This window comes from Barbus barbus, assembly GCF_936440315.1.
Source record: "Barbus barbus genome assembly, chromosome: 23".
Taxonomy (NCBI): Eukaryota; Metazoa; Chordata; class Actinopteri; order Cypriniformes; family Cyprinidae; genus Barbus; species Barbus barbus.
Genome location: NC_136751.1, coordinates 25,227,790 through 25,241,702, shown reverse-complemented (window position 1 = coordinate 25,241,702; position 13,913 = coordinate 25,227,790).

The following is a 13,913-nucleotide window of genomic DNA, read 5'->3' as shown; positions in this document are numbered from 1 at the left end:
TGCTGCAATTAACGTTCGGGTACTGCAGTTAAACAGAATTTTATTTTCTAGAGATGTTTGTGTACATTCTCTGTTGAACATGGCTGTACAGATTTAGTTTCCACTGTTACTTCATTTACATAATTCCTTTTTGAATCAGGAGCTAAAGCTTTGTTAAATCATAATTATGACATAAAAATGTCATATTTATGAGATGAAAAACAAAAAACTAAATTGACCAAAAAAACATGATTATGAGATCAAAAACATAATTTTAATTCAAATTACATAATTGTAGTTCAGATGACATAATCACTTATTTTATCTTATAATTATACATTAAGTCATTCATGAGATAAAATCATAATTTTGAGATAAAATTCATTGACAATTATGACAAAAGACATAACTGATATTATTGACTAAAAAGATGTAATTATAACATAAAAGTCATAATTATGAGATACTCTAAATTATGACAAGAAGTGTCAATTATGAAAAAAGTGAATTTATAATGGTCTAATTTATATGAGATAAATCATAATGACATAGAAAATCATAATTATGAGATAAAGAGAAAGATGTATTTTAGATAAATTATGAGATAAAAAAGTTAATTATGCCCAAAAGTTGAAACTGACAGTCATATTTCAGATCAAGTTAAATTTAACATAAATGTAATTATGACAGTCAAAATTATGACATAAAAAGTCATAATTATGATATAAAGTCAAAAGTGTGATTTTCTTTTTTTGGTCAATTTTAGTTTTGTGACTGATGAATTTTATCTCGTATTAACTTTTTATGTTATAATGTCAAATTTTATCTCATAATCTTGACTTTTCATCTCATAAATATTTGTTATCATAAGTCCTAAGTATGTATCATAAGTATGATTCACCAAAGCATTCTAATACTTTATGTGGCAGAAAGGGGCTTTACATTGGGCAGTGCATGCAAAAAAATAAAAAATAAAATAAATTTAAAAAAGCATGCATACTTCAACTCTAAATTCTCCCCTTAGTGTCTGAAAAGGCCTGTGGCCCACCAGAGTTCATGTCTGTTCGATCGATTGCTCCTCTCTCTGGTGTTTGCATGTGAGAAAGACGGCAGGTGAATGTATAGTGAGCTGCTACGGACAATGTAAAGTTGTAAAATGTTGTCTTTGTACAGTGTGTTTAATGTCTCACCTATTCATGTACAGTAATATTCATACTCAATGTATTATTCGCCTCTTATACCGACAACAGTATTTATCAACTTTGCCTGTGTTTGTGTTTATTAATATATATATATATATATATATATATATATATATATATGCCTTTACTTCAGCACATCCGGCAAGTATCTCTCAAATAGCAATAAATTTTCCGTTTTACCCTTGAGGATCCCCGTTTATATAAAAGTATTTTAAGAGTCTGTGCTGACCCTCTCTCTTTGTCCATTTACTTTCACTTCAATGTGAAATTCTGCTACCCTCTTCTGGAGGGTTATCTTCAACAGGATAAGTAGGACGAATGAAATGATTTTCTTTAACTCTGCATGATCTGTTTACATTTTCAGTGGCATGCATTATTCACTTTAAGAAAATGTAAAAATCGAGGGTTAGGGTTAGTTAGACTTTCAAAGTCTTCCCTGCTGAAAAATAACAGCTAAACCAGCCTAGCTGGTTGGCTGGTTTTAGGTGGTCATCCAGCCTTGTCATAGCTGGTCAGCAGGCTGGTTTTAGAGGGGTTTTGACCACTTGTTTAGCTGGGTGGGAGACCAGCTAAAACCAGCTACTTCCAGTTTAGGCTGGGTTTAGTGTTTTTTATATATATATATATATATATATATATATATATATATAGGCCTACATATTAATATATTATTATTATTATTCCCAGCAGGGTCATAGACCCAAAAACGTACTTTTAAAAAAATTAAATTAAATAAAAAAATAAATAAAAAAAAACTCAATTTTCCAACCAGTAGAGGGCAGTGTTGTTTGACACCATGTGGTTCTGCTTGAGGGGAAAACGTTATTGATTTTGACTTATTTTTATCATTTGGAGTTTAAGAATCCAAAGACACGTTTTTATTTTATTTTATTTTAGCCTATTTTATACTAAAGCAGAGTAATGTGTTTCTATAAAGATAAATGCCTCCTTTCACTTGAGCATCCTGGTCTGAAGCCAAAACGTGATTGTTTCAGTAAAACACATTAACTGAATCCATTCATATTCCTTTTACTACACACATAAAGTGTGCGCAAACAAACAAATTAGTGATATGATGCATTGTGATAAATGTTGTTTATCGGTTCATTTTATAACTTCAGGCGTTTAGGCGAATACAGAACCACAATTACAGGGAAGGGGTTATTTTAGGGGGTTGTTTTGAGGTGCTGAATGTACCATTTCCTGAGAGTTAATGCCAACAGCACTCGGGGGTCGAATAAAAACACTTTTAAAAGCGCTGACCTGTTTCCTCAGCCTGTTTGCTCATAAAGCGAAGGTGTTAAGCATCGTTTTTATGGAGAGAGACGAGCCGGTTTAGGTGGAAAGTGGCTTTCGGGAAGACACTCTCCACAGGGAAGCGGCAATATATTAGAGAGGTGTGCAGTCACCTTGTGTTCAGCACATCCAGACCCGTTTTCCCGAGTTAACCTAGGGCTTTACAGGCCTTCGGGGCCGGACACTGCAGCCAAAGCGACAAAGCTAATTAGCAGAACAGCGGCACGGCGGGACAAACCGGTGTGGTGTCCGTCAGAGGATGTAGTGTTAGTCTGCGACCGCTGGGTGGCGGTGATGCCACACCAATGATGAGACGGTTCCAGCTTATCCACTAATGTAATAAAGGTATCTGAATGATTCGTTTTGAACAGCTTGGTTCTCCTCTCTCTCTCTCTCTCTTTGTTAAACCCAAGCAATTTATGTATCCAGCCAGCCAGCAGTGGAAAGGAGTGATGTAGCCTACTTTGATCTCGCTGTCCTCCGTTCAGTGCGAAGGTTGATGCTGTGTTTGTTATGCTGAGGCTCTGTAGTGTGAGTCGTGTTGGCCTTGGCTGGGTTTTAATCAGCGGTCTGAGCTCAGGGACAGCAGCCAGTACCCTACAGGGGTGGCATTGCTAAAATTGAAGGTAGACAGATGAGTTAAATACAAGCTACACAGCTCAGCTGGATCACCCAGGACAAGAGCTCTTCACCCAAGGACGAGCTCAGCTCACATAGCAGATCCGATCCATGTAGTGGCATCTGGCACCAGAGCTTTGCTCTCAGGATATAGCCTACAGCAGACTATAAATCAAATATTTTTTACATTATTTTTCTGAAATATTATTATAATTTAAAGGAAGTGTTTTCTATTTGCATGGCAAAGCTGAATTGTCAGCAGCCATTACTCCTGTCTACAGTGTCACATGATCCTTCAGAATCATTCTAATTTGGCAATTTAATGATATAATGAAACAGAAAACAGATTTACCTCCATTATGTGTCATATTTTGAGTAAAAAGGGATAATCACTGAGAAAATGAATGTAGGGTGGGACCATGGTTTAATCCATTGGTTGACTGGATTATGATTGACAGGTGGTTTAACAAAAAGGTCTGACAAATAATAGAACAAGAATAGAATATTCTTTTTCAAAATATCATCTTTTGCGTTCCACAGAAACAAGAAAGTCATACAGGTTTGAAACAACATGAGAGCGAGTAAGTTAAATTATTCATTATTCAACTATTATTTTATTCATTGTTTGGGTGAACAATCCATTTAATAAAGTAAATATGCTCCATTTTGATGTAACATTGACTGTGAATGCATTCATAAAACCAATGACATCATAGTCATCGTGTCCATTAACATTGCTCATATAATACCATTATGTATCATAATTGTCATTGTAATTAAAGTAATAATCATCATTATCACCATTGTCACTGACACCATATTGTGCTCTTCCGCCGTATATAATGTCCTTGCAGTCCTAATGGAAAGTAGAGGACGGAGATTCTAGTTCCTGATTGGCTGGCAGCTGGTAGTGAGATGCAGTTCGGATAATGAATCAATCTTGTTGTCCATATTTTCTTTTGTGCTTTAATAATCTCCTGACACTCGCTGTAGACAGTGTCATATATTAGCTGATTAGTCCGAGACAATGTGTCACTGTTGTCTCAAGAAAATCGTAAATTGCGGCCCACTGCATGTGTTGCAGCATGTGGCCCTGTGATCGTACGGCAAATCAGTTAAAGTCATTAGTCCAGCATGGAAAACTCCAAGCAAACTCTGGACTCTACTGGCATTTTTGATTCGATGAAGAACCTTTAACATCCATGGAAACTTTCCACTGCACAAAAGGTGCTTTATAATGGGAAAAAAAAAAAAAAGTTTCATTACGTTATTAAAATACTCTTCTAAGAAAATAATGGTTCTTTTAAGAGCTGTTCACTGAAAGATTATTTTGGGGAGCCCAAAATGGCTCTTCTATGGCTGCAAAACCCCCTTTTGGAACCTTTATTTTTTAAGAGTGTCGGATTATACAATAAATGTAGAAGTTTATGTTCTTTCCTTTCTTCTCTGTACAAAGGCGGTCTTTTTACAACATAACACATTGATGTTTTGAAGTATTAGACTTTAGTCAGTGTATATGCCAGCTCAGTTGCAGGTGGTATTGGAGGGAGGAGCTTTCTCAGACTAGAGAGAATTTGATTGGACAAACAACAGTGCAGTGCAGTGCAGGATGAGTCATCAATACTTTTGGCCAGTTTACCCTGAGATTTGCTAAAAGTGATTTTTTTTCAGCATTTAGGAGTGCACAATCACAGAGCTTTTCAAACCTTTTGATTACCAAGGACCCCCAAATATGTGACCCTGGACCACAAAACCAGTCATAAGGGTCACTTTTTCAAAATTGAGATGTATACATCATCTGAAAGATGAATAAATAAGCTTAAATATGTTATGATAGGACAATATTTGGACGAGATACAACTATTTGAAAATCTGGAATCTGAGGGTGCACAAAAAATTTAAATACTGAGAAAATTGTCCAAATGAAGTTCTTAGCAATGCATATTACTAATCAAAAATGAAGTTTTGATGTATTTACAGTAGGAAATTTACAAAATATCTTCATGGAACCTGATCTTTACTTAATGTCTAAAACCTAATGATTTTTGGTAAAAAGGAAAAATGGGTAATTTTGACCCATACAATGTATTTTTGGCTATTGCTACAAATATACCCCAGCGACTTAAGGCTGATTTTGTGGTCCAGGGTCACATATGATCTCATTTCGAAGGACCCTTTTCCTAAAAAAATTAAGACTAATTTATTCTGTGTCTGAAAAATAGCAAGGTCGATATTGTATTATATTATTTTGGAAGCCCAGTTCCACCATAGAATAAAAAAATTATAATTAAGACTTTTTCTTTGCAATGCTGACTTTTCCCTCATATATAAACTCAAAATTGCAAAATGTATACTCAGAATTCTAACAACAACAACAAAAAAAAAAAAATCAAATTTGCAATTACCCTTTTTATTATTTTTTAACCTGTGGTGGAAACAAATTTCCATATACGTACAGTATTTCCAAAATTAAACAATTGGTTTTATGTTTTAATTCGACTAAATGTAAAACAAATTGTTAAAATATTATCTGAAAATAATCTTTATTTCTTTATTCACACTCTAACAAATGCTGGGCTAAATACAAACCGGGTTTTACAAGCCCATTTTTTAGAGAGTAGTATGCATCTTTTTTTCTATCCATTATTAATTTTAGTTACTAATCATTTCAAATGCATGTTTTAAAATGTATTTTTACTGTTATTTATTTACAGAATTGTTTATTTGTTAATGGAATTGTTTAATTGTTAATAACTGCATTAATCATAATTTTCTACACTTTCTACATAAGTTCAGATCCCCTAGTGTCCCTTTGCATTGTAATCTTACTATGGCTACAACCCATACCTTCTGTTTGGTTAGTTATGTTATGCATGCTTTGAAGCCAAGCTGAAAGTATATAATTTGCCTCTTTAGTGTATATTATTATGTGCACACTTTTCAGACTGTTCTTGCACCCTGGGGCTAAATGATCGACTCGCAAGTTGACTACACAATCGCTCAACATATTGAACTATTGTACTTTCATCCCTCGAAGTCTCATGTTCGTTCACGTCAAATTGAATATGCCATCTGCTCTGTCTACAGTCTGGCTTGACATAAATATAACACGCTTTGTTCCTCAGTTCCTCGTGCGATGCTTTCCCACATACTCCTTTAAGACATTAGTGCCCTTTCTTCCAATTTCCCATCATCCCGCACTGGGAGTCGACATGCAGGCTCTGCCTTCCAGCTGAAGTCGGTGAGAATTCACTCCTCGCTCTCTGTTCGCTTCTGCCTGTCTGATGCTCTGAGGTGTAAAATAATAACAGATATGTGCCGTCTAAGGTTGAAAACATCCACGTTGATATCGAGCAGAGGAAAATCAATATGTGACGAGCACGACTATCTCAACCCTGAGACCCCGGGCTGGCTTTTGAAGGTGTTGTGGGTGCCAGGCGGAGGATGAATGTCAGTCAGCAATCGGTCGTCATGGAGACTCAAGGGCCAGGTGGCAGGTGTCCTAAGGTCATCACGCAGCCAATCAGGGCTTAATGATGTGTGAATGAGACTAACCGAGTCATCGCTCTGTTAGCACAGAGAAAGGTTTGGATCCGCTGCATCAACATGTGGAAAATAGCAGTGAACTGTGGAAATGAATGTTTTAACCAAATGTAGACATCTGTAGTCCAGCTTCATGAATACACCGTGGCACAACTATAGCAGGGAATTCATCTGTCAGACATGTTGAAATGCCAGGTGTTATGAATGTCCTGTGGCCTGAATCATAATTTATGACCTGTCAGTCTGTGCAGCTGAGTAGAATGTATTGCTGTGAAGACGTACAACGCAAAATGGCAGCCTAGGTAGAAATGGCTTTAAAATGAGCGCAAGATTGTATGAATGAAAGTTCACCTTTAACGTTTATCACAATTTGGAATCATGGGTGAATAAAATCTGAAATGCTTCTATTAAGTGTTGAGCTTAGTTCACACTGTAGGCTAAAGTGGTCCAAATCCGACTTTTTTCCCCAATTGTGACCTACATCTGATTTTCTTACGACAGTCTGAACAGCACAAATCCGATTTTTTCAAATCAGGCCCAGGCCACTTTCATATGTGGTCCTAAATCAGATACATCTTCAGTCTGAACGGCCATGGTGCATTTAATGTGATTTTTTACGTCATTGAAATACGACAGATGTCAAAATTCTGTGCTGGAGGAGGCGGGAAGATTAAAATCACAACGGCAGACAATATATAGACGATAATATCACTTCGTTATTTAGGCTCCGATTGCACATTAACTTAAAAATTGCTAAACACACGCTAACATGAGCAGCATCCATTTTTTTTCTTCCGCAAACACAATGCACTGCGTCTGACGTCATGTCTTCTTCTGCGCATGCGGGTCACTTCAGGGCCATATACGGTTCACACATGAGACTGATGGCAGTCACATTTAAATAACAATGTGAACAACAGCACAAAAAAATTGGATTTCAGCAAAAAATCCGATCTGAGCATTAAGACCTGCAGTGTGAACGAAGTCTTAGAAGTACTACAGTAAGTGGCATATTACCACAACCTTGAATTGATCATGATAAAATATATCATGATAAAAGACATATGTATACCCTAATCTGGCATACTATAGGTCATAGTACACTGAAAAAAAAATGGTGTAGAAATAGTTTTCCAGCAAGTAACACATTGAATTAAAGGTGAAATTTTGAAGTAGAAAAACTGAAGTAGTATAATGTACTCCAATAATCTATGTTTTATTTACAGCTTCAAAAAATATTTGTGTAGACAGTGTATACCAACAGCCTATATGCATGGATTTCTGCTAAGAAACACTGTGTCTATATGTATCTGTGTCTATATGTACCTTAGTTGTAGTTACATTTGATTCCAAGAAGATTAATGTAATGTAGCTCTATTTAGTGCTAATTAATTCTGTTATTTCTAAGAACTGCTGATTTATTAACAGTTCTGTAAAAAGGAAAAGAATCAAAGAACAAAGAAACGGGTCAAACACCTCCCATAATTCCTCTGGTTAATCATGTGACCTTACACCCCCAAGGGTCAGACCACTAAATATTCATATTTAGCTAGCTTAGATTAATGCATTTTTTTATTATGGTGAGCAAATGTATTTGACTCTTAAATCTTATGATGGTAGGTTTTTGTTCTGTCAAAGTTTTAATATCTTCAAATTCTTGACCTTTCTTTTTGGCACCGTGTACTTTGAAACTTTCTTATTCACTGTAAACATCATTGCAGACTATCTTTAGTCGAATCAAAGAACTCAATAGCCCTAAATTATGTAACATTTTTCCAGTGTTCTGAAGGGGAGCATGAAATATAATAATGCCTTCTTGTGCTCTTGTTTAGTAGCTTTTAAATGAGATTCAGAATGAAGAGGACAATAATGGTGATACCAGCAAGGACAGGTAAATGAATATAATGTTAAACGTATAGGACAATGGCAGGCAGCTTGTGATCTAATCTTTTTATGTTGTCTTTAAACACCTGTACAGCTATCAGATGGAGACAAATGAAGGTCTTCTCGGCAAGAAACAGTAAATGACACTGTAAATAAAATTAACTGTCTTTGTGCCTCAGCTGTCAGCAATAGAAAGTAGCTTCTGACAATACAGGTGAAGGTGAAAATGACAGATGAACAATTATGAATGCAAAACACTGAAAGATTACATAGCAGTCTTTAAATAATACTGTCCAGTCCTTTTAATGTTCTTTGGAAATGAAACCATGTAGAGTATATATGTGTAGTGACATTTCTTTTTAGGTATAAAGTAGAAAAGAAACACTCAAATCCGTTTAAACTTCACTGTCCTTCAACCTTTTCACTGATCTCTCAGACTAGTGGCTGTTCAAGACTTTTTCAGAGCTGTACTGTATGTATGTCTGGCAGCAGTCTATTGAAGTATGAGCAGCTAAACTAGTTGAGTTAATTAACCGTTGCATATGGTTTCCATACACCTCATTAGATGCATTAGGAAAAAGGTACGATGGCACACAACAGTTGAAGGATTCATGAAATTAAACTTCACTCTATCTATTTTCCAAAATGTATGTTGTAGATCTTTTTGTGCAGGCCTAAATGTTTACTAAAAAAATTAACTTTGTAATATTTAATCCAAATAACGCCCCCCGCCATCGTTTTCTTTTTGATACGTTAAGAAGAATAGTGGTGTAACATAAAAAAGCTACATCGTTATTTTGCTGTCACAACTGAGCGGACTAAATGACGAACACGCTCTGTCCTGAAAGAAATGTTGTCCGATTCATCCTAGTGATTCAATTCCTCTCCAATGGTCCTCTAGTCCAGTGGTTCCCAACTACGTTCCTGGAGGCCCCCTAACACTGCACATTTTGCATCTCTCCTTTGTCTGACACACCGATTTCAGGTCTTGGAGTCTCTACTAATGAGCTGATGATCTGAATCAGGTGTGTTTGATTAAGGAGACATGGAAAATATGCAGTGTTGGGGGGCCTCCAGAATCGTGGTTGGGAACCACTGCTCTAGCCTATATCATATGATGTGTTGGCTAAGTGCCTGAAAGTTTTTCTCATTCTAGTAAATAAGTTCTTCTTAAATGGTCATTTGGCATACATAGTGCTGAAAAGTCTAATTCATTTTAGTAAATCAAAACAGTTATTCCCAAATGGCACGCCACTGCTCGAAAGTTCAGTTCATTCTTGTGAATCGATTCTTCTTAAGCAGTCCTCTCTCTTCTAAGTAGGCTAGCTCTGCAAAGTTTAAAGGGTTAGTTGACCCCAAAATGAAAATTCTGTCATTGATTACTCACCCTCATGTCGGTCCAAACCTGTAAGTCCCTCGTTCATCATCAGAACACAAATTAAGATATTTTTGATGGAATCTGAGAGCTCTCTGACCCTCCATAGACAGCAACGCAACTGTAATGTTCCCAGGTCTAGACACGTAAGGACACCGTTAAAACTGCGAAGCTACGCGAATCCTATTTGTGCACAAAGAAAACAAAAATAATGACTTTATTCAACAACTCTTCTCCACCGAGTCTTCCGCCATTTTCTAGAGTATCACAACGTGTACGCACACTTTACCCTAAGCATAAACATTGCTGATTACGCCGATTACGTTCATGCCCACGCTTTCCCCTCGAACTTAAACAACGCTAAATATGTTGATTACGTTCTTGGGTACTCTCCAAAATGGCGGAAGACGTAACTCGGGGGAGAAGAATTGTTAAATAAATAATAAAAGTATTCTCGTAGCTTCGCAAAATTACAGTTGAACCTCTGATGTCACATGGACTTTTTTACCGATGTCCTTACTACGTTTCTGGACCTGGGAACATTACAGTTGCATTGCTATGGAGGGTCAGAGAGCTTAATATCTTAATTTGTGTTCTGAAGATGAAAAATATCTTAATTTGGGTTCTGAAGATGAAGGAAGGTTTTATGGGTTTTGAACGACATGAGGTTGAGCAATCAATGACAGAATTTTTATTTTGGGGTCAACTAACCCTTTAAATCATTATAGTGAATGGAGTTGTTTTAAATGGCCCCTTGCTCATATTTAGCATTGGAAACTCCTTATTTGATTCCAGTGAACCGGGTTCTTCAAATGCTTTGTATGAGTGAACAGATTCAAACAACAGTCCGCTAATTCAAGCCCCTTTATGGCATTTTTTTTATTCTGCCTGAATGCAACTGTTCACAAGCTCTGATTAAATTATAAAATCTGTTGTTTATTTATAAATATATTGGCCTACTTCTTATTGAAAGCAAGCTGTGATATATATTTTTTCTATTAATTAATAAATTACATCATATATAAATTATATTTAATTTATATACTGTCCTCTTAAAAAGCTTCAAAGTAGCTATTTGGTTAATGTTTATAGTTACCTAATTTTTCAAAGAGTAATTCTGACTACTTTAAATTAGCTTGTAGCTTTGCATTCTACAGTATCAAACTGGTATGCAGTTACAAAACAAAACCTAATTTATGTCAGCTGGAATTGTTGCCTAATCATGAGGAGCTGACAGAAAAATATGTCTTGGCTCATTAGGATTCTAAGCTCAAAGTGAATATTTTGGTATTACGGAAAGGGCCCCATCTAATTAAGCATTTTTATATGACGTTATTAGCCCGCACCAATTCTCTCAGCACTGATTTGTCCCCTTGCTGCCCCACTGTGAGCTCTAATCACACTCACAGTCTCTAAACCCTGAGCTCCAACACCAGCGCCTGGCTGTCCGAATGCCAACCATGCTCTCCTGGCTCTGAAGGGAGCACTTACTCAGCTATAATTATGGTAAGAGTCCTACAGCATTGCTCTCTTCCATGCTCTCCAGCAGAGGCCTCGGGACACCGTGAAGTCAGATTGTTCGGAAACAGCGAGGAGATGCAGAATTCCCGCCTGGATCGCTGGCGAGAGGCTAACTAGCCCTGACAGTGGTGGGGTCATCTCTGAGGCCTGGCCGTCAGCTGGTGCCACACCTAATGCAACCTGAACACTATGGGAATGGGAGAGTAGACTGCAGAAATTCACCCTCTCTCTGTCATCAGCACGCATGGACAAGTGCGAGAGAGTTTACGCATGAACGTAGTATTATAAAACGAGTGTGTGTACATGTGTGTGAATTTGGCCATCCCCTATATGAGCAGGCTGTAACCAATTCATCAGACAAGGAGCTAATGCAGCTATATAGATGGCCCGTGGCATTGTGGGACATGAAGGACATGAAAGATACTGGCTCTGTTTTCATAACTAGACATTGAGGGTATATTCACCCTGGTTCAGGCACCTGAGAGCCATACGCATTAATGTATTGATGTAAACTCTAACCCCAGGAAACAAACTGAAAACATCTTTAGAGATTTGTTTTAAAGCCTGCAATGCAGTTCATATACTGTATGGAAGCAGACAATATTCGCTTTATTTTCACATGTGTTTCATGCTGAATATTTGTGGGTGTTGTCATGCAAAGCTAACGATGACATGCAGAGGTGAAGTGCTTAATTTTATTTCTATGGAGATGGCAGGAGGAGGATCGTAAACTGCTCATTGACTTCAGTGTTCTGCGCAAATGAAGGTTTGCAATGATGCGTGAAATTACAACAAAAATATAACACTTTTGTATTCCATAAATGAATGTAGGCTGAGGCTGTTAGTAGATTAAAAATTAATCATGATCGATCTTTTTTGTAGTTAACGTGATTAATCTAATGTGATAATATTTCGTATTAAAATATTGTGTTCTATTAATGCAGTTCTATTAATGCTTTTGATCTCCTATGATCACCAATGCTGCATTTATTTGATCAAAATACAGTAAAAACTGTAAAATTGTGAAATATTATTACAATTTAATGGAACTGTTTTCTTTTTGAATATAAATTAAATGTCATTTATTCCTATGATGGCAAAGCTGCATTTTCAGTGTCACATGATCCTATAGAAATAATTCTAATATGCTGATTTAGTGCTCAAGAAACGTCTCAGGTTACGCATGTAACCATGGTTCCCCGAAGGGAATGAGACGCTGCATCCGAAAACGCTTTGGGAACGCCTTCAGCGTGACCGCGCTCTGATTCACATGTGCAATCAGTTCAATGGAAGGGCGAGGCGTCACGGGTGGGGTGACGTTATGACCAGGAAGCTTAAAAGCACGTGCGGCGGAGCCGGCATCAGCTTCTAGGAATGAAGCAAGTGCTGGCAGGGATGCCGGAAGTGTGGCCTTGTGACGCAGCGTCTCGTTCCCTTCAGGGAACGATGGTTACATGCTTAACCTGAGACGTTCCCCTTCAGGAACTCGAGCTGTGTCCGAAAACGCTTTGGGAACGAGATACCCACGCCGGGAAGAGGGCACCAGATCTGACAGGTGAGGAAGAGGATAGAGGCCAGCACCGTGAGGAGCACTCGCAAAGGCTCCCTCCTCAAAGAGAGCCCTCCGGGAGCGAAGCGTGCGTAGCGGAAGCCGCTCACAGTGTGGGCAGTCGGCTCCCTCAAGAGCCGACTCCGCATGCTTCGCACCCAGGCACACCACGCGCAAACTGTGTGTATCCCCGCTCGTAATGTAGCGAGGGCAGGGAGGAACACAGCTTGAAACGTGATCTATGATCGCCCTTATGTTTTGACTTGTGAGATGCTTTAGACATAGTGATTGTTTTGAGAGGAATGACAAACAACACTAAATAAGACTCACAATACACGTATCGGACTGATGGATATTTGATTCATTCATTCACCTGATTTGTTAAAAAATGATGATTCATTCGGTAGCAAAACATGCGACTTTCACTTAACCAGTGTCTTTGTGAGTCATTCGAAAAAATTAGTAGATGTTGCCAGTCGTTTTTCTTAGTCTATACACCCAAATTCATTAAAGGATTTTCAGACCACAGAAACTAAGCAAGATCAATCTAACTTTTCAATGTTTTTGTCTACAAGGCCTTGCTGTCAGGAAAGTCAAGGAAACCAACTACAATTAATCTGCCTTTCTACAAGCTTTGTGCCTCTTTAATTGAGCCTGGGACCTGAAGAGCTACAGTAGATACAAAAAGCGTGTTGTGTTAGGTTATGCATTGTGAATTGGTTTATTTCAGATACAATCACACTGACCTTCAGCATTTCTTAATGGAAAGAAATGTTTACTACCCAGAAACAGATGCACTGAGCTTCCCATTCAAGAAAAGTCATTGCGTTCAAGAGCACTTTATGTAATATCATCTCATTACATCCACTCTTATGAAGTAGATTTTTCCAAGCAAGGTTTACAAACACATGCATTTATCATTTTCAGATGAAGAGCTGAGTCATGA